Source organism: Chiloscyllium punctatum, chromosome 6 (genome assembly GCF_047496795.1).
Source record: "Chiloscyllium punctatum isolate Juve2018m chromosome 6, sChiPun1.3, whole genome shotgun sequence".
In the NCBI taxonomy this organism is placed as follows: Eukaryota; Metazoa; Chordata; class Chondrichthyes; order Orectolobiformes; family Hemiscylliidae; genus Chiloscyllium; species Chiloscyllium punctatum.
In genome coordinates, this window is record NC_092744.1 from 50,884,514 (window position 1) to 50,907,849 (window position 23,336).

General features: G+C 40.3%; 1 protein-coding gene and 1 non-coding gene across 6 annotated transcripts in view; one reads left to right on the forward strand and one right to left on the reverse strand.

The window, feature by feature from the left end:
* The window catches only part of plch1 (phospholipase C, eta 1), a 155,918-nt gene extending 147,584 nt beyond the window's left edge, over nt 1-8,334 (reverse strand). For 2 of the 5 annotated variants that reach the window (XM_072572630.1, XM_072572637.1), the window contains exon 1: nt 8,143-8,285. The gene's annotated coding sequence lies outside the window, so the exon portion shown is untranslated. Of the gene's footprint in view, nt 1-1,391; nt 1,509-8,142 lie in introns of those variants that run through there. The other 3 variants (XM_072572635.1, XM_072572632.1, XM_072572631.1) reach the window with 3 other exon arrangements.
* On the forward strand, nt 7,128-7,231 carry LOC140479222 (U6 spliceosomal RNA). Its single transcript, XR_011960999.1, has one exon. It is a non-coding gene; the product is annotated as a U6 spliceosomal RNA (small nuclear RNA).
* Nucleotides 8,335-23,336: the final 15,002 nt, after the last annotated feature.

The window sequence follows — 23,336 nt, forward strand, 5'->3', positions numbered from 1 at the left end:
GATGAGTACAGCTCCAACAACACTCAATAAACTTGATACCACCCAGAACAAAGCAGCCCACTTGATTGGCTTCACATCCACAAACATCTGTGCCCTCTGCCACCAATGTTCAGAAGCAGCAGTGTGTATAATCTACAGGATGAACTGCAGAAGTTCACCAAGATTCCTCAGACATCACCTTCCAAATCCATAATCACTTCCATCCCAAAAGGACAGGGGCAGCAGATATGTGGAAATAACACTGACTCCAAACTATGATTCAGAGTGATTACTTTCAATTCTGGTAGGAAATGGATTAACTAAGATTCAAGTTAGTTAATTATAACCTTGGGGAAGCAGGAAAATTGAAATGCATAAGCCAAACACTTCACAAGAACACTCCAGACTTGTGACAAAACCAGCACAACTGTAAAATTGTTTAAATGTCTCATGCCACTATTTTCGTTGATTAAAATGGAAAGGATTTCACTATTGACCAATATCATGTCTTTCTTGGCACAGTCCATTGCAACCATGCTGTGATTTAAATCTTCTGTATATTCCGCAAAGGTGCCAATGCAAAAACAATTGAGGAGAGCGTCAAATGTAGCAATGCTGTGTAAAAACCCTGAGAGCCTCATGAGTAAATTAAGCTCGGGCCTATGAAGTAGCTGGCAAAAATGTTGCAGTAATTATGTGACCCAATTGCAGACATTTCTTGGACATCCAGCTTATGTTGTCCTCTCATTTTCAACACTGTAATAAACAAGGTGACAACCAGTTGAAAAATCACTCTCAGAATTTTATTACAGTGGCATTCAATCATACTACTGCCCAAAGCAAAATCCTCAAACGGCAATGTGGTTTTATCAGCATTATGCACACTCTTGATGTGTTTCTGTGCTGTTTTTAAGGTGATAGTCTCTAGACCAGCGATGCTGGAGACCCTCACCTATATCTCAGCATTCTAACTTGCAGGGCACAAAGGGAGTTTTCAAAATGTGCTTGCAGTTAATGAGGCTTCCCACCAGAATTATCAAATCAGAAAATTAATCTTCATATTAACAATTCCAATCTGTTTGATGATATGATTTTTACTAAGTATCCATGTTTTATGAACACTTCGTGAACCATTTGCCGTTATGTTGCACAGCTACAAAGTAATGCATGCAACTAAAGTCACTACTTGACCAGTTTAATGGTGAAGAATCATGTCACTTTAAGCTCTACCCTACACCTATCTGATAAAGTTGTTGTGAACCATAGAGTCATAGAGATGTACAGGTTGTTTGACAAAAAAATTCCAGAAAAATATTATGTTTACTGTTTTTTAAACAATCTAGAAACACATTAAATTGTAATATAAGGCAACAAAATAACCAAGAGACAAAGTTCATGTGCAATTGAATTACCTGAGCTGGCAGATGAGTGCATGTAGAAAAAGTCTCGAACTAAAAGCCATGCGAGCTGTCTACATTGTAGATACAGAAGGTATTTGCAAGGGGCAACAGTCATGGAATCTGCCAACAGGGAGAGGGAAGACAGCATGCATGATCCTAGTAACACAATAAGGAGCAAGAGGGAAATGGTCTTAACAAAAGAGCCTTGGAAACTGCATAAAATCAGTAGAAACCTTAGACATTGTGCAGCTCTTGCTATGGTTAAAAAAAAGAGCAACATCTCCAAAGGAATTCACTTTCCAGCTGATTTCTTTTTCAACACATCAAGACATGCAAGCTGACTGACCATTTCATGTACAAACAGTGTTGTGGTGGGGAAGTCTTATGATCATTTAGTGAGATCAGCATTCTGCTATGGGTACAAATTCCTATGCCACAGAACAGTATCCTAAACAGGTATAAAATGTGAGTAGTGGTGAATGGAGTAGGAGTTGGGAGGGGGATGAGTGGAGGATGTTGCAGGAAACACCTAAGAGTACCAACGTGAAATAACAAAATGCAGGAAAAAGTGCTAACTTGAATTCAGAAGCTAAAGTAGAAGAATAGCTGGATGAACTGAAAGGGATGGAAGTTTAGGCATGGTCTGAGGGATCATGACATGAACAGCATGGTCATCCTAGTCATTTACATTATGCTGGTAACTTTATCCTGTCAACCCTCTCTTCGTTTCACATTGGTGTTCTTCACTTTTTTAGCTCAAGTTGATACACAGAAAATTGTTGGCATAATGTAAAAGGCATTGTGTCAGATTGAACTAGGCATGAAAGAGAAGTCAGAATGTGAGTTGACAGGTGAGTTGTCAGCACATCTGAAGAAACTAGCAAGAATAATGACACAACAGACTGGGGAAGGAATGACAGCACTTGTATGAATTGAAAATATAAAGTACTAGTTTGAACTGAGTGGGGTTAGAGAAAAGAATTACAGTGTAAACTGTTGGTGTAATGTAAAATGGAAGTGACAGAATAAACTGGGGATAAAGAAAGAGGTTTGAGTGTAAGATGCGAGTAAGCAGTGTATGCAACAGCATTAAAAAAAAGAAGAGCGCCCAGCTTGAGTTGGGAGATACGAATGTGCATACAATGGAATTCAGCCAAATATGACAGTTTCAGGAAGCTGTCCTAATCCCAGCTGCTTGTACGACAATAACCTTGGAATTGGATCACCATTTGGGACAATCCATGACACTCTGTAGGGTTTTTTTCCTTCTCTTACATCTGTGTGTCCACATGCATGGGCATATGTTAAGCTTTTTTTTTGAAAAGGCCATACATGCAAAGACATGCCAGAGAATTCCTAGAGGCCTGGCACTCCAACCACAATGCCATAAACAAACACATAAACCTAGATACCATCTATCAACCCCTCAGAAAACGGACAGGAAATGACATCACCACAAACCCCAGGAACCCCATCCAAGACAAACATATAAATAGAAAGCAGGAGACAACAGCTTCGCTTCACTTGGAGGTTGCCACTGATGATGTTACCTAGCCAGGTAATGAAACGTCTGGATATCAAACCTACAGCTCAGTGAGCAAACCTACACCCTAAACCTCAACCTGAGTTACAAACCTTCACAAACCTTGTATAAAATATATACTTAACTAGACTGAGCAATAGTGACCATGATAACAAGTAATCATTGATTATGTAAAAGCCCAATGGTTCACTAAAGTTCTTTAGAGAAAAACTGCTGTCTTTAACTGATCTGGCCCACACTTACTTGACTCACATCAATGTGGTTGGCTCTTAAATGCCTTCTTAAATGGCCTAAAAAGTCATTCAATTCAAAGGCAATAACAGATGAACAACAAATTCTGGCCTTGTCAGCAGTGACCACATTCCATGAAATAAAAAAGATCCAAACTGGTATAAATAATCTTCATATTTATCTTTAAGTTTGCATCAGTAATAAATGAGCCATTTACTGTCAAGTAAAGAAACCTGGCAGGCATTTACTCAATGTTGAATCTCAGATAGTCTGAGCTCTATACCAACCATCAGATCACCAACCTGGCTAAACTTAAAATTTGCTGTCACCAGTGAAGGTGTGGAACCAGGAAAGGAAACAGAACACCACTCTTGGTTAGGCCTTAACAGTAGCAATGTAGGATTAAGCCCCAAAGGACTTCTAACTTTCATCAGCTTCACTTCTTCCTGCCATATGTCAAATCTTCTGATGTCCTCAGAAAAATCACTCAATTTTGTTGGAATAGATATGCATTGATATTCACCAGCAAGACCCACCTTGGTGAATCCTTCTTTCTTACATCTTGTAAAGTCCTGAAAGTCCTAATTGTTTCATTTCAAACAGAAAGGCAACTTTTTACAAGCATCACACTTCTCCCTGTGTCTGCGTGGGTTTCCTCTGGTGCTCCGGTTTCCTCCCACAGTCCAAAGATGTGCAGGTCAGGTGAATTGGCCATGCTAAATTGCCCGTAGTGTTAGGTGAAGGAGTAAATATAGGGGTGGGTTGCGCTTCAGCGGACTTGTTGGGCCGAAGGACCTATTTCCACACTGTAAGTAATCTAATCTAATCATAAAACCGGTTCATCTTGTTCTGCATAGTCGTGGCTGCTCGTTCTCCACATAACAGTAATTTCTCTGTCTAAAAAAAATGTAGTCCCCTTTTTTGCCACAGATCACATGAGCCAATGTCCAATTTATATATGATCACCCTATTCAGAATGTTTCACCTTAAATTAAGAGAGACATTTTAAGACAGCATTGTCTAGTAAAGTTTTTTTTAAGATTAGATTAGATTCCCTACATGTGGAAACAGGCCCTTCGGCCCAACAAGTCCACACCGATCCTCTGAAGAGTAACCTACCCAGACCTACTCCTCTACATTTACTCCTGACTAATGCACCTAGCCTATACATCCCTGAAAACTATGGTCAATTTAGCTTGGCCAATTCACCTGACCTGCACATCTTTGGATTGTGTGAGGAAACCAGAGCATCCAGAGGAACCCACACAGACACGGGGAGAATGTGCAAACTCCACACAGAGAGTCACCAGAGGTTGGAATTGAACCTAGGTCCCTGGTGCTGTGAGGCAGCAGTGCTAACCACTGAGCCACCGTGCTGTCCCAAAGTGGCACACTGGCTGTATTACAAAATCCTCCCAAATGATTCAACCTCTCTAGTTGTGTCCAGGTGTCCTCTCAGCAGTCACAAACTATGGCCTTTGTTGCTGAGCAGCCAGGTACTGATATAACAACACATAGGATTATATACAGTGATTAAACAACGAATGCTATGAGACAACTGGGCACAGACCTGTGTGATCTACTGCTTGTGGTCACAAACAAACTGGATACCATGGAAGCAAATCCTTTCACATTTAGAAGGATGACAGGATGGTGGCATGGCACACACAAGTCAATGTACATGCATAAGAACATGAGTTAGGAGCAAAAGTCAGCCATTTAGCCCCTCAAGCCTGTTCTTCCATTTAATAAGTTAGTGGTTGATTTGGTTATAACCTCAACTTTACATTCTCATCCATTCCAGAGAAAATTTCACCCCATTGCTTATTAAGACTCCAACTCTGCTTTAAAAATATTCAAAAACACTGCTTTCACCACCTTTTCAGGAAGAGAATTCCAAAAGACTGGCAAGCTCCTGTAAGAAGAAAATATCCTCATCTTTGTCATAAACGAGCGACCCATTTATTTTCAAACAGGGAGTTCTTGTTCTAGATTATCCCTGAAGAAGAAATATCCTCTTGACATCCACCTTGTCAAGGCCCCTCAGGATCTCACATGATTCAATCAAATCATCTCTTACTCTTCTAAACTCGAGTGGATGGAAGCCTAGCCTTTCTTCATAAGACAAACCCCCATTCCAGGTATTACAGAAATAAATCTTCTCTGATCTGCTTCCAATGCATTAAAGTCCTTCCTTAAAGAAAATAGTTGCAATCTATGGCATCTAGTTATCTGGTAATGTGGGAAAATCCCTACGCTCTTTCTTCATGCTTCACTCTACTCATTGTTAAAACTTTGCACGCGTTCCACCCGAAACCTTTGTGACCTCCCTAATACAAAGGTGAACAGTAAACTAGAAGATATCACTGATGTCATAGCTTGGGAATAGCTCTTTGCTGATTTAAAGAGGCTGCTGCCAAGATATGTGAGGTTAGATGAGAAGAGATTTGATTTGATTTATTACCGTCATGTGTACCAACGTACAGTGAAAAGTGTTGCCTTAACATGCTTTACAGGCAGATCGTACTAAATAATTGCATCAGGGTAACAGAACAGCATGCAGGATAGTGTTACAGCTGCTGAGAAAGTGCAAAGAGAGATCAACATTGACACTTCAGCGGCCATTGAAAGCTCTGATAACAGCTAAAGAAGAAGCTATTCTTGAATCTGTTTGTACATATATTTGAATTTTTATATCTTCTGCCAACAGAAGAGGGTGGAAGAGAGTATAACTGGGGTGGGCAGGGTGCTTGATTATGTTGGTGGCTTTCCCAGTGCAGCTGAAACTATACACGAGTCAATGGATGGGAGACCGGATTGCATGAAGGACTGGGTTATGTTCATGATTTCCTTGCAGTTTTTTGCAGTCTTCAGAAGACTAGTTGCCATATCACACTGTTGTGCAGCTGGATGTTTTCTGTGGTCCATCTATAAAGATTTGTAAGATTCTTTATGGACATGCCAAATTTCCTTAGCCACCTGAGGAAGAAGAGGCATTGTTGAGTTTTCTTGACTGTAGAGTCCTGTACCCATTGTCCTTCTTAATCTTTACCCAATTAATGCTATTTTGTCTTCTATGTTTTTCCCTAATCAACCTGTTCAAAAGTGTTATACACAATCTATGGAGCAGGTGGGACTTGAACCTGGCTCTCCTATCTCAGAGGTAGGGATACCTTCACTGCACCACTTGAACCTAATGCTGATTTGTCTTGCCTTCTTAGTACAGACACTGATTCTCCAGCATAAAAGCAAACCATCTACGATTGAGTGAAACTTATTTAGGACAAGATAAATGGATAATTTATCTGGCTATTTACCACTATTCATTCAATAAACTTTAGAATGGAGGTCCTTATTCTCATTTACAGATTTCTGCATCCCTCCCCCAAAGTTTTCCAAGATAACTACAGGAACACTGCAGAAGGTCTGTGCAATTAATTCCCACACACCAAGTAGAACACGTGCCCTTGGGATTTGGGAAACGGGAGCTCAGATCAAAACCTGGTGTGTAATATTAGCCAACTGGAACCAAGGTAACTAGCAGAACAGGAAAGCTGATCGGTTACAAGGATTGTAAGAATGATTCCATTTATTCTGTCCTAGCTATCTGGAAAATGAATTAAAATAATTGTGTAGGTGTACAAGATTGCATGGTATAGATTTTTACAATCTGCTTCTAATGGAGTTGATGGTAGCAATTGCTTGATTTGTAATGCATGCTGTGGGGCCATGGAGACAAATATAAAAAATAAATGAAGTTGTACACAAAGAACCTTGTGTAAAAAGACAATAAAATTATTCTCACAAGCCTAAGCCCAGCAATCAAGTACATGTTAAGATGTATAAAATAAAAATAATCTTTTCTTTTAATCTTTGCAATGGAGATCAAAGTAAACTACTGGATCATAAAAGATTATTTTGTTTACAGTGGGACAAGTCAGTTCACACAAAGCAGGTGCGGTATAGTTAACTCAGTTAACTTCAGCAGCACATAACATCAAAACTGGGACAATACAGAGAAGATTAGCAAGGCCTCTGGGTAAGGATCACACAAATTCGTGCTGCGTTCAAAACAAACAGCCATGCACTCAGGCTATCAAAGCCATGACAAACCATTTCAAAAGAATACAAGCAAGAGGTTGTGCTCAACTCGTAACATTTATGTACTGATCAAATTTACTGGGAACTCCAACACTTAAAGCTCACAAGACCTTTGCAGAGATTCAGAAACAAACAGCAACTTTTTCAGTCGCAAACACAGGCAAGGTTTTCACAAACAAACGCCTTAAAGATGCCAAGGTTACTAAGCAATAATTCAGTTTCCCATTTTTGAATAGTAATCCAGAGACGAATTTTGAAGCATTGTTATATGTTAAGTACCGCAGACCTTTCTGGAGCATTTCTACAGAGAAAAACCCTTAGCTCTTTGTTTCAAAGACTTCAATCACACAATCCTAACATAAATTATTGCCCTTTTGAAGTAAAGGCTTATTCCTTTTTTTTGATGTGAATTTCTCTACTGCCTTAGGCGTCTAGTTGCTCTTCATGTATTTTCTGAAACCACAGTTCTCTTTAAAACATTCTGTTAACAAGTGCACGGCACTTCACGACATTAACGTTAGAATCATGAACTGATTTACTTAAGAAATTGCATTATTTGCGAAATTCATGGCTTGACTCTCTGATGTTGATGATTTTCTTGGATAGTGTATTTTGTACAAAGCAATTCGGTAGTTTTAACGCATGGAACAGTGCAAGTGTGATGGTCAGTCACACATTTTAACACGAAGACAAACATAGCTGAATCAGAGGTACGTATTAATTCATTTTCCAATCAATAGTTCCTCTTTGCTTCAATTACATTTAGCCTAATTTTGATAAAGAGACTACTGTTGAAATATATCTGGTTTAAAATGAAACAGAAATGTTATTTTCTTATTGTTTTCCAAGACTTTATGCAACTCACAAAGAACTACAATAAAAACATACCCTGCTCCTTCAAAAGAAAAGAAAGATCTTCTTGATTGCTTGCAGTGAAACATTTAAAGTTGAAATTAAGACAAATACTCCAAACACTGACCCATTTACATGAGTGTAAGTTGGCAGTGAGCTGCAGAAACTGTAATATGCCGCCACAACCTGCTTTCTCATTCAAACACACATAATTACTATGTCTTTGAGCATGCTAAGAAACAAGGACTGGAATCCTTGGAATGGATATTACTTCTGTTTACCAATACATTTTCTTTGTTCAATTGATCACTTTGCTTTAATGATGTGATTGTTTAAATGTTTATTCCAGCTCCCTTTGAAAAAGATTTCCTCTTATTTTTGGCCTTGTTGCCACAAATAATTCAAACAAAATGTACTAATTCCGTCAGTTCTCAATATGTTTGCCTATTCCTCTCAAATGAACATTTGTAGGCACAGAGATGCAGCCAATTCTAAATGTGTAGCCCTCCCTATATCAACTACAATATGATAGACCTTTGTGGACTAAATATCCATTTTTACATTAACCTATTTTTAAAAATAGGTGAACATTGTTGTAAAAACATTAGTAATTTGAAATCTAGGCCTATGTTCCAAAAACTGATATTATAGCCCCATATATAGGAATCCAGACGTTTACCACTTGATTAATTCTGGGTTTTTTTGAGTATATCAAATGCAAGGAGTCCAAATGTTTCTATTTTACTGATCTGAACTAGAGTAGAGGTTATAGAGTGGTTACAGAAGTGGAATCTAAAATAGAAAGAGGTCTATAAAAGTTAATATTCCAAAGTCAGAACAAAAGATTTAGTAATTATTAAAAAAAACACTTTAGAATGAGTACACAAATGACCTGGAATAGTTTGACTTGCCTTCCCACAGAAAAATACTTCATGTATGCTTGCATCCTCTCTATCTTTCTGATTGCTGAGTTGAGGTAGGGAATTCATCGTAAAATAAATGACAGACACGAACACCTATATTTTATGATCAGGGCTAAAATGACAAATGGCATTGTTTTCTTGGGTCAAATAATTTTGGAAATTCTTGTTTACTTGCAGTTAAAGATACAAATCTTTCACCACTTCTATTATCCATTAATTAGTGTCAGTTAGCTTAATTGGTTGGATGGATGGTTTGCAATTCAAAGTGACATCAATATTGATTCAATTTCTGTAATGGCTGGGGTCAGCAGGAAGATCCTACCTTTTTGACCTTGTCCCTTGCCTGGGACTTGGTGACCATCAGGTTAAAGTTACCATTTTAATGAGAGAGTAGCCCCATGGTTCTCTGTGACTATGCCAATCTTCCCTTTATCTAATTAATCTTATGTGTAACAGGATGCATTCAGTTTTTGTCCTATGTGACACAAAACTCTGAGAGAAATTAGTTCTTTGTTCCCAATGAAAGTTTTCTGCTGTATTGTTAAACAGTTTGAATGAATGCCATGATTTCAGACTCACCTCTCTGGGTTCTAACTGACCAAGGTTGGATAGGATAAAGTCCTCTACATTCACTAATCAGCTTTCAACCCACCTTCTATTTCAAATGTTTCCACCAATAGGAGCAAATAAACGTAGCTTTTGTTATGGCTATTAGCACAACAATATGGTCTTTTTCTCTATTTACTCCAGAGCTCTTGAGAGTAAAAATCCTGGTACTTTATATTTTACACGTGAATTGCTAGAAACCAAAGCTGCTTCCTAGGTTATTTGCTCTAATTTCACACCGTCTAAAAATATTTTAAACTATCAAATGAAGATATGATTCATTTCACTTTGAAATTATACTTGTACTGTACTAGTGTTTTAAAATATATTTTCTAAAATAAATAGTGGTTTGTTTAATTTGTCTTTGACTTTTAATTATTGCCTTTTCATATGTTGCTCATTACTTCTTATGCATGATGCTTCCTGAACTGCTGTGCTCTTCCAGCACCACTAATCCAGAATCTGGTTTCCAGCATCTGCAGTCATTGTTTTTACCTTCTTATGCAAGATGGTCAATCCTGTGCTTTCATTGGTTGCTAGGAAATAAAAGTAGTCTGTGCTGAAGTACTTTGCAATCATCTCTCTCAGCTTCTAACAAAAAATCTGACCTTCACTTAGTGTCTCCTTTTGCTGTGTGAATTTGAATTCTATTGCTTTGGGGACAAAGTTTTTTTTTGTTAACATGCTGTGTTTTAATTATTTCTTGTCCCTCTAACTCCAGGTTCTTGGCTCTTGCATTTTACTGTCAGTGTTTCTTGATCCATATGTCTTTGACAATATCAACATTTAAAATAATCTTCCAGCAACATAGCCAAGATAATGATTATAGCTCTGCTAATTGACCTGGAATTGCACACGCTATGAAGTCCCACTCTTCAATGTTATCACAATAATAAGTCCAAAGGTTCCTGGATGAATGATCTAACTTCAGCGCTTCAATTTCAATAATAATCAAAACTCATGTAGTTTACTCACGGCCTACCACCTAATAATCCAAAAATTCACAGAATCGTACAATAAAGAAGAGGTCCTTTCGCCTATCAATTTTGTTCGACCAAAATATACTACTACCTATAATAGGAGGAGAAAGTGAGGACTGCAAATGCTGGAGATCAGAGCTAAAAATGTGTTGCTGGAAAAGCGCAGCAGGTCAGGCAGCATCCAAGGAGCAGGAGAATCGACGTTTCGGGCATGAGCCCTTCTTCAGGAATGAGGAAAGTGTGTCTAGCAGGCTAAGATAAAAGGTAGGGAGGAGGGACTTGGGGGAGGGGTGTTGGAAGTGCGATAGGTGGAAGGAGGTTAAGGTGAGGGTGATAGGCCGGAGTGGGGGTGGGGCGGAGAGGTCAGGAAAAAGATTGCAGGTTAGAAAGGCGGTGCTGAGTTCGAGGGTTGGGACTGAGACAAGGTGGGGGGGAGGGGAAATGAGGAAACTGGAGAAATCTGAGTTCATCCCTTGTGGTTGGAGGGTTCCTGGGCGGAAGATGAGGCGCTCTTCCTCCAGCCATCGTGTTGCTATGGTCTGGCGATGGAGGAGTCCAAGGACCTGCATGTCCTTGGTGGAGTGGGAGGGGGAGTTGAAGTGTTGAGCCACGGGGTGGTTGGGTTTGTTGGTCTGGGTGTCCCAGAGGTGTTCTCTGAAATGTTCCGCAAGTAGGCGGCCTGTCTCCCCAATATAGAGGAGGCCACATTGGGTGCAGCGGATGCAGTAAATGATGTGTGTGGAAGTGCAGGTGAATTTGTGGTGGATATGGAAGGATCCCTTGGGGCCTTGGAGGGAAGTAAGGGGGGAGGTGTGGGCGCAAGTTTTGCATTTCTTGCGGTTGCGGGGACGGTGTCGGGAGTGGAGGTTGGGTTGGTGGGGGGTGTGGACCCGACGAGGGAGTCATGGAGGGAGTGGTCTTTTCGGAACACTGATAGGGGAGGGGGGGGAAATATATCCCTGGTGGTGGGGTCCGTTTGGAGGTGGCGGAAATGACGACAGATGATACAATGTATATGGAGGTTGGTGGGGTGGTAGGTGAAGATCAGTGGGGTTCTGTCCTGGTGGCGATTGGAGGGGTGGGGCTCAAGGGCAGAGGAGCGGGAAGTGGAGGAGATGCGGTGGAGAGCATCGCCGATCACGTCTGGGGGGAAATTGCGGTCTTTGAAGAAGGAGGCCATCTGGGTGGTACGGTATTGGAACCGTCCTCCTGGGAGCAGATGCAGCAGAGACGAAGGAATTGGGAATATGGGATGGCGTTTTTACAGGGGGCAGGGTGGGAGGAGGTGTAGTTTAGGTAGCTGTGGGAGTTGGTCGGTTTATAGTAAATGTCCATGTTGATTCGGTCGCCCGAGATAGAAATGGAGAGGTCTAGGAAGGGGAGGGAGGAGTCTGAGATGGTCCAGGTAAATTTGAGGTCAGGGTGGAAGGTGTTGGTAAAGTGGATGAACTGTTCAACCTCCTTGTGGGAGCACGAGGCAGCGCCGATACAGTCATTGATGTAGCGGAGGAAAAGGTGTGGGGTGGTGCTAGTGTAGCTGTGGAAGATGGACTGTTCCACATATCCTACAAAGAGGCAGGCATAGCTGGGGCCCATGCGGGTGCCCATGGCTACTCCTTTGGTTTGGAGGAAGTGGGAGGATTGGAAAGAGAAGTTGTTCAGGGTGAGGACCAGTTCAGTCAGTCGAAGGAGGGTGTCAGTGGAAGGGTACTGGTTGGTATGGCGGGAAAGGAAGAAGCGGAGGGCTTTGAGTCCTTCGTGATGGGGATGGAGGTGTACAGGGACTGGATGTCCATGGTAAAGATAAGGCGTTGGGGACCGGGGAAGCGAAAATCATGGAGGAGGTGGAGGGCGTGGGTGGTGTCCTGAACGCAGGTGGGGAGTTCTTGGACTAAGGGGGACAGGACCGTGTCGAGGTATGCAGAGATGAGTTCAGTGAGGCAGGAGCAGGCTGAGACAATGGGTCGGCCGGGGCAGTCAGGTTTGTGGATTTTGGACAGAAGGTAGAAACGGGTGGTGCGGGGTTGTGGGACTATGATGTTGGAGGCGGTGGATGGGAGATTCCCTGAGGTGATGAGGTTATGGATGGTCTGGGAGATGATGGTTTGGTGGTGGGGTCATGGTCAAGGGGGCAGTACCTATAGTAGCCCCATTTTCCCTCACTTGGCCCATAGCCATGAATGTTATGATATGCATCCAAGTATTCTTTTTAAAAAGTTAGGTTTCCCACCCTCAACTACTCTCCTAGCCACTGCATTCCAGACCCTCACTAATGACAAAGGCTTGTATAGTCTTTTTCTTGTTTCCTTCCACTATAGATAGTTAAAGGATAAACTAATTGAAGCATTTAAATGTGAAGAATTTGGCAAATTAAATAGAAACTATTTGCTTGGGTGGAAGGCAAGGTCAAAGTCAAAAGGGTGCATTCTTAAAAATAATATTAGGTAGTAAGGGTATTTTCAGGTGGCACATTTTCACACAGAATTTTATGTCAGGGCAAGGTTCCCCATTTTGAAGCCTGGGAACGCTGTCACTTTTGGATAGTTGCTCACAGCATTTACCAGTTGTCAGATTGGCAGGCCTTCTGACAGAATAGGCCCTAGGTGAACAGGGTAGGGGAGCAGGAGAAGCATAGGTGTTTTGCAGAAAGGGACATACTAATAATCCGAGTCAACAGAATGAGAATGCTGCCCAGCTGTGTTCCCCTCTATAGTCATCCTTCAAAATCTTGGACCTCGAAAGGGAAACAATCCAATTTTGTCTGGTCACTCATACAAGGCATCACCTGGTTTAATGTAAGCAAAATTCCAGCAGTAGTGGTAGAAGATGAGAACTTAAGGACCTTAATTTGCTTTAAGGGGATTGGACCAACCAATACCTCTGCCATATTGGTAAAATTGCAGTAGGGATGGACAAGTGGTGAATATGTAGCCAATGCGAGGCACCCAATTTTATGCCATCCTGACTTTGAGAACCCTAAGGGGTAGTGAAAATCTGGAACCCTCACTCACTGCACCCATCAAGGCAGAAAAAATTAAATTAAGACAAATATGTATGAGCCATGATATAACTGAAATGGGGTAGCAAGTCCAAGGAAATGTTTGGGTAACAGATGGTCTCATGGGAGTATCATGGAATGGACTAAACCAGATGCTTGGACAACAAGAACACTCACGTGGATGGGGACAGTAACGAGTCTAGGCCCAGACGGGGAGAAGGTAAATGGAAGGTAATATCTATGAGATCATGAATAATGGGGGAGTTCCAAGGATAACAGAGGTGAGTGGAATGGCTATAATTGGTGTGTCATGGGTGCTGCAGGAGGGTAGAAGGTGATAGAGCATGTTTCAAAGGTGATGCACTAAATTTAGTCTCAGCACAAGTCATTGTGCATATGCAATCTCTGGAAGGGGAGAAGGATCTTTTGGGTGGATGGGGTTAAAGGTGAGCACAATTCACAAATAAAAGGGACAGGCTAATAATCTTGTATTAACTGAATGAGAACCATGCTGTGTTGTGATCCCCTTTATGGTCACTCTTCAAAAACAGTAGCATTGATGCCCGGTACATGGGTCTCCGCCAGCAAGGTCCAAGCAAGGAAAGGAGTTATAAGAGAGAAATGTGCTGAAAGACAGCTTCTATTGAGCAAAGCATGGAGGTGGGAGGGAAGAAGTTGGCAACATTGTGTGCTTAGAGGAAGTGGAAGAGAGTAAATGTAGAGCAGCTCATAGTAAGAAGTCTGCAGCTTCAGGGATATTGAGAGAAAAGCAACAGCATACCAGGATTGGTATTCCCTGAGTCCTCCTGCAATTCCTGGAAAACAGTATTTCTCATCTTTCCCAAATGGCCCATAATATGGCCTCAATTGAACTGTAGGGCAACTCTTTTGGTTTGTTATTCTGTATTGGCAGAAGGAGAGAGCTGAGCAAACAAGGGTGAGGATCTCCAAAAGGGAGGCAGGTGAAGAGAGGGTATCAACTAGTGAAAGTAAGCAATTGCATAGGGCAGGTGAAGAAAGGGGAGATTCAGCTGCAGATCCATCTCAAGGGATATAAAGTCAGGCTCCTGACCTGCAGTAAACAATTGCCTGTCTGGACCTTCAACCCCACGAGATTTGAGTCATATTGTCAACTTCAAACCCATCTATGAAGCAAGATTGACCACACTCTCTGTGTATGCATATCAAATTCAATGGCCCTGGCAATAAAAAAGACATTTCACCATAAGACCATAAAAAAAGGAACAGGAGCCTTTCAACCATGCTGCCATTCAATAGAATCAAGACTGATCTGACATCCCTCATGTCTATTTTCCAGAATTTTCCCAGTAACTCTTAAATCCTCTACTGATCATGAATCTACCTACCTCAGCCACAAAAATACACAGGGACCCTGCCCCCGCATCTCTCTGTGGCAAGGAGTTCCAGTGACTCTCAACTCTCTGAAAGAAGAAATTCTTCATTATCTTAATCTTAATTTGGTGCCCTTTATTCTCAGACTATGCCCTCTAGTCCTAGAATATCCCATGAGGGCAAACATCATCTCAACATTTACCTTGTCAAGCCCCTTTAAAATCCTATATGTTTCAATGACATCACCTCACATATTTCTAAATTCTAGTGAGCAGAGTCTCAAACTGTTTAGTCGGTGCTCATAAAACAATCTCTGCAAATTAGGGATAATCATAGTGAACCTACTTGATTGATTCATTGATCCATTGTTGTCATGTGCACTGAAATAGATTGAAAAGGTTGTTTTGCGTGCTTTACATGCAGATCATACCATCCAAAATGTATCAGGGTAGCAGAACAGATTGCAGAGTACAGCATTTCAGCCACAGAAAAGGTGCAGAATGAGACAGAGAGGTCAGAATTAAATTCTCTGAACTGCCTCCAATGAAATTATATCTTTCCTTAAGTAAGGAAAGCTGCTCACAGTTCAGTCCAGCGCCACACTCTTCGACTCACAGTACTCCCACCCATAATTAAAAGTGACACTCAGTTCTGGTCCCATTGCCAAATATCGGCTTAAAACTGGAAAGTTGGCTCATTAATTCTGATAATTATTGTACATTCGGTGGGTGGGTGGGCGGGGGGGTGTCAATGGCCTAGTTGTATTATTGCTAGACTAATAATCCAGAAACTCCGCTAACATTCTGTGGACCTGGGCTCAAATCATAACATGGCAGATAGTAGCCCATTAATAAAACTTTTAATAAATGGAATTTTAAAATATGCTGATGACCATGAAACTATTGCCGACTGTTAATTTTAAAAAAACATCTGTTTCACTAATTTCCTTCTGGGAAGAAAATCTATCATCCTCACTAGTCTGGCAAAACGTGACTCCAGATCCACAGCAACATGGTTGACTCTCAACTGCCCTCTGAAATGGGGTAGTAAGCCACTCAGTTGTATCAATTGCTATGAAGTTTTAACAATGAAACCAGATGGAACACCTGGCACTGGAAAAGACAACAGCCCAGTCCTTCTTACTAAAATCTGGGGGCTCGTGCCAAAATCGGGAGAGCTGTCTCACAGATTAGTCAAACAACAGCCTAACGTAGTCATACTCACGGAATCATATCTCCTCAGATAATGAAGCAATCCATTTTCACCTGCAACATCTTGATAATACCCAGACTTGGGCTGGCAAGTGGCAAGTAACATTTGTGTCACACAAATGCCAGGCAATTACCATCTCCAATAAAAGACAATGTAACTACCATCCCTTTACATTCAATGGTGTTACCATCACTGAATTCCCCCACTATCAATTTCCTGGGAGTTACCAGAAATTTAACTGGACATGTCACATAAACGCAGTGGCTATAGGTCAGAGGCTAGGAATACTGTGGTGAGTAACTAATCTCCTGACTCCCCAAAGCCTGTCCACCATCTACAAAGCACACGTTAAAAGTGTGATGGAATATCCACATCTGCCTGGGTACAGGTCCAACAACAATCAAGAAGCTCGACACCATCCAGGACAAAGCAGCCAGCTTAATTGGCAGTACATCCACGAGCATGCACGTCCTCCACCACTGACACTCAGTAACAGCAATATGTACAAGGTGCTCTGCAGAAATTCACCAAAGATCCTTTGACAGCATCTTCCAAACCCATGAACACTTCCACCTAGAAGGACAAGGGCTGCAGATACATGAGAACACCGCCATATCCAACTTCCACTCACCATTCAGACTTGGGAATATATTGCTGTTCCTTCACCTTCACTGGATCAATACCCTGCCTTTACTTTTTCAGTTTTTTTTCTTTTGATTTAGTGAGTTATAGGAGTTCAAATAGAGACTAACAAATGGACATCCTTTCTGACCCTGTCCTATGATAAGCAACTCCTTGTTTGTAGCATAGAAAATATAAAAGAAATTCTTAAAAAAAAATCGACAAGCCAATCTTAAAGTAGTAGAATACAGACCAGCAGACTTTGACAGCTTCTAAGGAAGTTAAGATGAGGTCAACTTGATATTGCACTTGTTATTTGTTTAGATTCCAAAACCCAGGTTTTTACTAAAAGGAAAATAATCAAAATGCACATAAAAAAATCAAAGAACGTGAATGTTAATAACCACTTTTTATCCTAAATTATCAGCTCCATTCGGGTATTAAAAGTGCAATGAATGTAGATGCTTGGGCTTCTGCATTCAACCTTTCTTCTACACTCCTTTGACTCAGTCCTGATGAAGGGTGCTGCCCGAAACGTTGACTCTCCTGCTCTTCTGATGTTGCTTGACCTGCTGCGCTTTTCCAGCTCCACATTTTTTCGACTCTGACCTTCCAGCACCTGCAGTCCTCCCTATTTCCAAGTATTAATCTTGTGACTGAAAAGGCTACAAAGAACAAAGAATAGTTTCATTACCCAGACCAGGGGAAATCAGTCAATCTGGAAAACAAACCAGATCAGAGAGTCAATTCCTCCAACTGAAAGAGCAGAACCCTGCGAAATCCAGTCTACTCAGACAATGCAAAGGGACCAACTACTTCTCACATGAAAAGATTGGCTCTATAGAAATCTGGCTGTAATTTTATCTGGAAATCCAAAAACTGCCAACTTCCATAAAAATACTTCAACAAGAAATCCACTGATGCCATCCTGTGTACACTTTAAATGGAGTTTAATATAGATAATTATGAGGTCTTGCATTTTGGAAAGTCAAATCAAGGTAGGAGTTTCACAGTGATGGAAGTGCCTTAAGGAGTCTAATGGGACAGAGGGACTTTGAAGCTCAAGTGCAATTCTCCGAAAGTGAAGTCACAGGTGGACAGGGTAGTGAAGAAGGTTTTAGGCACATTGGTCTTCATCAGTCAGGGCATTGAGTAAAGAAGTTGGGAAGTTATGTTGCAGTTGTACAGCATGTTGGTGAGGCCACACTTGGAGTATTGTGTTCAGTTTTGGTCACCTTGGTATAGGAAGGACTATTAAACTGGAAAGAGAAATTTACAAGGATATTGCCAGGACTCAATTGGCTGAGATATAGGGAGAGGTTGGACAAGTTAGAACTTTTTTCTTTGGAGCATAGAAGACTGAGTTGGGGGGGGGGAGGAGGAATCTTATGGAAGTGGTTGAATTGGGTATATTAAATATATTTAAAAAGCATTTGGACAAATACATGGACAGGAAAGGTTTAGAGGCCATGTGCAGGGAAATGGTTTAACATGGATGGACATTTTGATCGTCATGGACCAGTATACGCTGAAGGGCTTGTCTCTGTGCTATAGGACTCTCTGACTCTATGAATCAGAATCAGAATGCAATTTGCTTCTTGTTCATGATCTAATTACATGCTTTGTTCTCCAGAATCCTTGCTTGAACGTGGCCTGTGCATGGGAAATTGAGTGTCTGGAGTTTACATTCTGGGATAATATCTGAATATGGATTTATCTTGATTTAAACTTGCCCAAAAGCCTGTGTCATATTTATTACTGAATATCATAAATCCTTTCAATCAAAGCCAAATCATAGAGTGTAAAAATAACTCAGCAAACTCAAGCAGTAATTTTTAAATTTTATTCCATTTCCAAAATTCCTAACTTTTCAACTATTATTACTCCTTGCAAAACTATTCAAACTAGGAATTTCTTTCACCATCTTTCCATGTCTCCAAAAAATGCATTTCCTAGCTGCCACCTGAGAACCAATACAAAAGGCTCACAGAGTCATGATAACTTTCTCTCATCATAACTTGTTCCTGGAAATAATTTGCAAGCTGACTTGTCTCACCTACAGTGTACACAAATTCCATACATTTGAAAGCTTGCCACACAAGAAGACTTGTAATTAACAACTTTTGAAGTGGAGTTTGAAAAGTGTGGCACAGGAAAAAACACAGCAGATCAGGCAGCATCCAAGCAGCAGGACAGTCAATGTTTCGGGCATAAGCCCTTCATTAAGAATGTCGACTCTGACTCTCCACCACCTGCAGTCTTCACTTTCTCCTACTTCTGAAGTGGGGATAATCAGACACCATTGAAGCTACTACACTATGTTAAATCTTACTCATATGAGGATTGCAGAATCAAGGTTCAAAATTGTCACCATCTACACATTCATAACTCAGCTTAGTGATCCCAGGTAAGTATGTCATTTCTCAAACATCCTTCTTTTCAGGCAGGATATCAGATATCCAATAACTCTTAGTATGGAATAGTGCTCTTTATGACTTCTGTTGGGATGCAGACGTATACTCATTCACTCTTCATTCCTTTTGCATCCTCGAAGTATCACTTCCCTATCACTACTACATCACCTCCTATGGGATAATATTTGTCCTGGTGCATATTATCTTTAACAAAAATAATTTCTTTCCTTCTCCTCATCCCAACCATTGTCTTCCAGATTAACTTTGCTTCAAATGGGTTAGATATAAACTAAAAGAAGCTTGGGTTTTGTGATGAAGATTGGGGCACATGAAAGGATTTAAAACCTATAAGCTACAGCTTGCACAGGTCAACTAGTCCAATTATTTTCTATATCTAGACCCATGAGTTACCCCTAGAGGTGAATGAACCTTCATGAGAGGTTAGATTTAAGAATAAATCTGCAATGCTCCTTCCAGTCACTCTTTTATATAAACGTCAGAAGCTACCTACTCACTAGAAACATGAATCCATGCTTAAGTTGAAGGTATTCAAACAACTGAATCTATAGGAATTCAGGCATTAACTTGTTGCAGTAGGTAACAGATTTTTAAAGCTGCAGTGGTAAAGTTTGTGAAGGAAGATGGAGATGTTTATTGCAAATTAGTGAAGTAGAAAATCTTTAAAACTTGGAGTAGCACAAAAGATCAGTTCTGCGTCAAAAGAAATAAGAATGACCAATGTATTGAACTCCATGAGGTCAAGATGATTAGAGAGGACAGCATCGGTTCTTATCTTTTCAGATAATTACTTTTTTCTTGACTTATTCTTCTGTTCGAGTGATGAGACATCACCCTGATTGCCACTGCCATCTCATTCTAGAATGGTTTGACCTCAGCTTTTAAGAGGTTTTTGTCAGTGCTTACATCTCTTCCAGAAAGATCTATCTTGTAAGTTAAGATTCTTTTGTATCTTCCTAGCTGTTTTATAAATTGAAGCCATTTTTCTTACAAATTGCACAAAATATTTCAGAGCTATAACTAATGTCTTCTTCCTGTTGATAACTTTCAAAGCCTAATGGAGTAAATTTCACCGACAAAAACTGTAAGCCCATTACATTAACACTGCCTCATCATTACTAAGCTCTCCATAAAGTTGTTCTTAAAGCTAGAAAATTGTATGCCAAGTCTTTAATACAGAAAAATGTTGCAATGTGCTTCACATAAGATACAATCTGGAACTGATCCACGAGCTGCAGCTCAAAAGCAAAAAAAAGTTACGAATGCCCAATTTTTTTTGGAAAGTGTATTAGCCAATGCAAACTGAGATTTGCATCTTACAACTTTAGTACATGCCCAATGGATTAACACTTGAGCATTAATATTTCTACAATTTCTGAATGATCCTATTATTGAACAAATATTTATTAGAAATATAAATAACACAAAGTCAGCTTGGTTCTTATATTTTTATAAATGTTGAGGAAGATTTTTGGGTGTGTACTATTATATTTCATCTCTTGAGGTTTAATGAATACTTGGTTTACTACTGCTTTAAAGGTTTAAGTTACTGTTACTTAACTTGCCTGAGATAATTACACTTTCAAAGTAATTCATTGTGAAACTGTAGACTATCAATCATTATAATAAAGAAAGCTTTGAGATACATCTACAAACCTTGGGTAACTCTGTAGGTCTTTAATAAGTTGTTTCAATGTTAGCCCACTTCAAAACACCAGCATAGAAATTGCCAGCTGAAAAAAGGCCAAGGTCCAGGTAATTCTCCTCTCCCAACTTCCTGGTCCTCAGCCAGGAGTTGTAACTAATCATAGCAATCAATTTCTACAAATTAGTTTATAGTAGTTCCAAACATAAAGCAAAAACCTAGTAGCAAATGGCAATGTTTATTGAAGCACAAGACCCTAAGGGGACTGGACAGGGTAGATGTTGAGATCTTTTTTTTCTTGTGGGGAATTTTAGAATCATAGAGATATATGGCCTTGCAGCCCTTTGTGTCCATTATAGTCAAAAACAAGCAGCTAATTTTCTAAACACAATTTCTGCACTCAGCCCATAGCCTTGTATGTCTTGGCATTACGAGTACATTTCTAAATCTTTCTGAAATGTTGAGGGTTTCTAACTCTACCATGCCTATAGGAAATAAGTTCCAGATTCCCAACCCTCTAGCAGAAAATGTTTTTCCTCAAAACCTTCTGTCCTTACCTTAAATCTAAACATTTGTCATTGATCCCTGCATCAAGGAGAAAAGTTTCTTCCTAACTGCTCTATCTAGGCCCCTTGTAATTTTATACATCTCAATTATGTCCCATCTTAACCTTCTCTGCACTACGGAGAACAATCCCAATATGTCCAATCTCTCTCCACAACTATAACTTGGTAGCCCTGGCAACATTCTGGTAAATCTCCTGTCTACCATCTTCAGTGCTAACACAGCCATCCTGTGGTGTGCATTCCAGAACAGCACATAATACTCTAAAGGTTTAAGATGGAGTTGAGAATTTTTTTCTTCTATCTTTAGGTCTGTTGAATTCTATTCCAAAAGCAGTGGAAGACAAGTCATTAAGTATATTCAACGATGAGTTAGGCAGACTTGTGACAAGTTTGCCTAAGTTGCTCCTTTAACAAGGTTATGTTGTCCATTTTTTTTCCCAGAGAGGTCATAAAAGACACAGACTCCGAGAAGTCTAAGTTGAAGGGTTTTAGGGCCAGTTTAATTATAGCTAACAGATACTGCCTCAGGCAACAGGCTTTCAAGTTTGAAAACAAACACTTGTACAATGGAAAGGGACTGGCCAGTTCATCCAGCTCAGCTTTTCTCTGGTTTGGTTTGGTTTTTAGCAGTAGTGTTGAAAACATTCTGGACCCCAAAGAAGCAGGTCCAGGCTGATCCTCCTCTCTCTCTCTCTCTCTGACTTCTCTCCTGTAAGACCCACAGTATTTGATTTTACCTTTTGTGCCAAGGGCATTCATGGGGATTGTTACAAGTATTGGAACAGCATCATTAAGTTGGGATGATCTGTGAGGTTTTCGGATAGGTCAAGTTATTTGGTATTCTGTTCTTCTTTGTTTATGTTTCATTCGGTAATCTTGTAAATAAAGTGTTTTGTTTAAAACTAACTAAAACATGACCAGCTGCATCATTCCTAGAACATCCACATTACACCTACGTAAAACAACTAGCAAAGTTTGGGTCTGGGCTACCTTCTTGAAATGTTTTGAGGGTGTCTGGTGTGGTCCAAAACACAAATAGCGTAAACAGGGGTTATGGCAATGTGGATGAGGGCGCAGGCAGGATAGTAAAAAAGCCGACAATTATATGAGTCTTGATTTATTAAAAGGGTCAGGCCCAATGGGTTGAATATTATACTCATTCTCCCATTGTTTTTATGATCTTCTGGCACAGGCATTGTTCCTCCCAAGCATGATACTATTATCTCAAACACAATGCAGAATAGGTACATATCAAAATGTGATTAAAGCTATCAAAATTTTGCCATTGTAATATTGTACTTTCTGCACAACCTTTGGCATTCCTACATGAACTAAGCATTGAAAAGCTGGGCATGTAAAGTTTCTTCAATTTGTTCTTAGGCCTGAAATGATTACTAAGCGTAGAAAGTGTGTTTTCATTCAAGAATGGCCATAAAATCAAATATTTGGCCATTTGACTAATGGATAGGTCTTGAAGAGGTGGAGGGTCAACTATTGGGTGTTCGATGGACTCAACATTAACCTTGATGCTTTGGAGAGTCAGATTCTAATTTTGCATTGTTCAATTCCATCTTGATCAGAAACCAAAGTCAGAGTCATACCTGGCTTGAAACTTTAACTCTGTCTCTCTCTTCGTGGATGCTACCAAACCTGTTGAGTTTCTCCAGCATTGTGTCTGTTTTAGATTTTCAGCATCTAAAGTATTTTGCCTTTCTTCAAAGCTTCAGTTCAATTAGTTCCAAATAATGGACTACAACACTCAAAAATAGGAATATGCATTAGAAGCCAAGTTGACAGGAACAATTAGATTAGATTAGATTAGATTCCCTACAGTGTGGAAGCAGGACATTGGACCCAACCAGTCCATACCGACCCCCCGAAGAGTAACCCACCC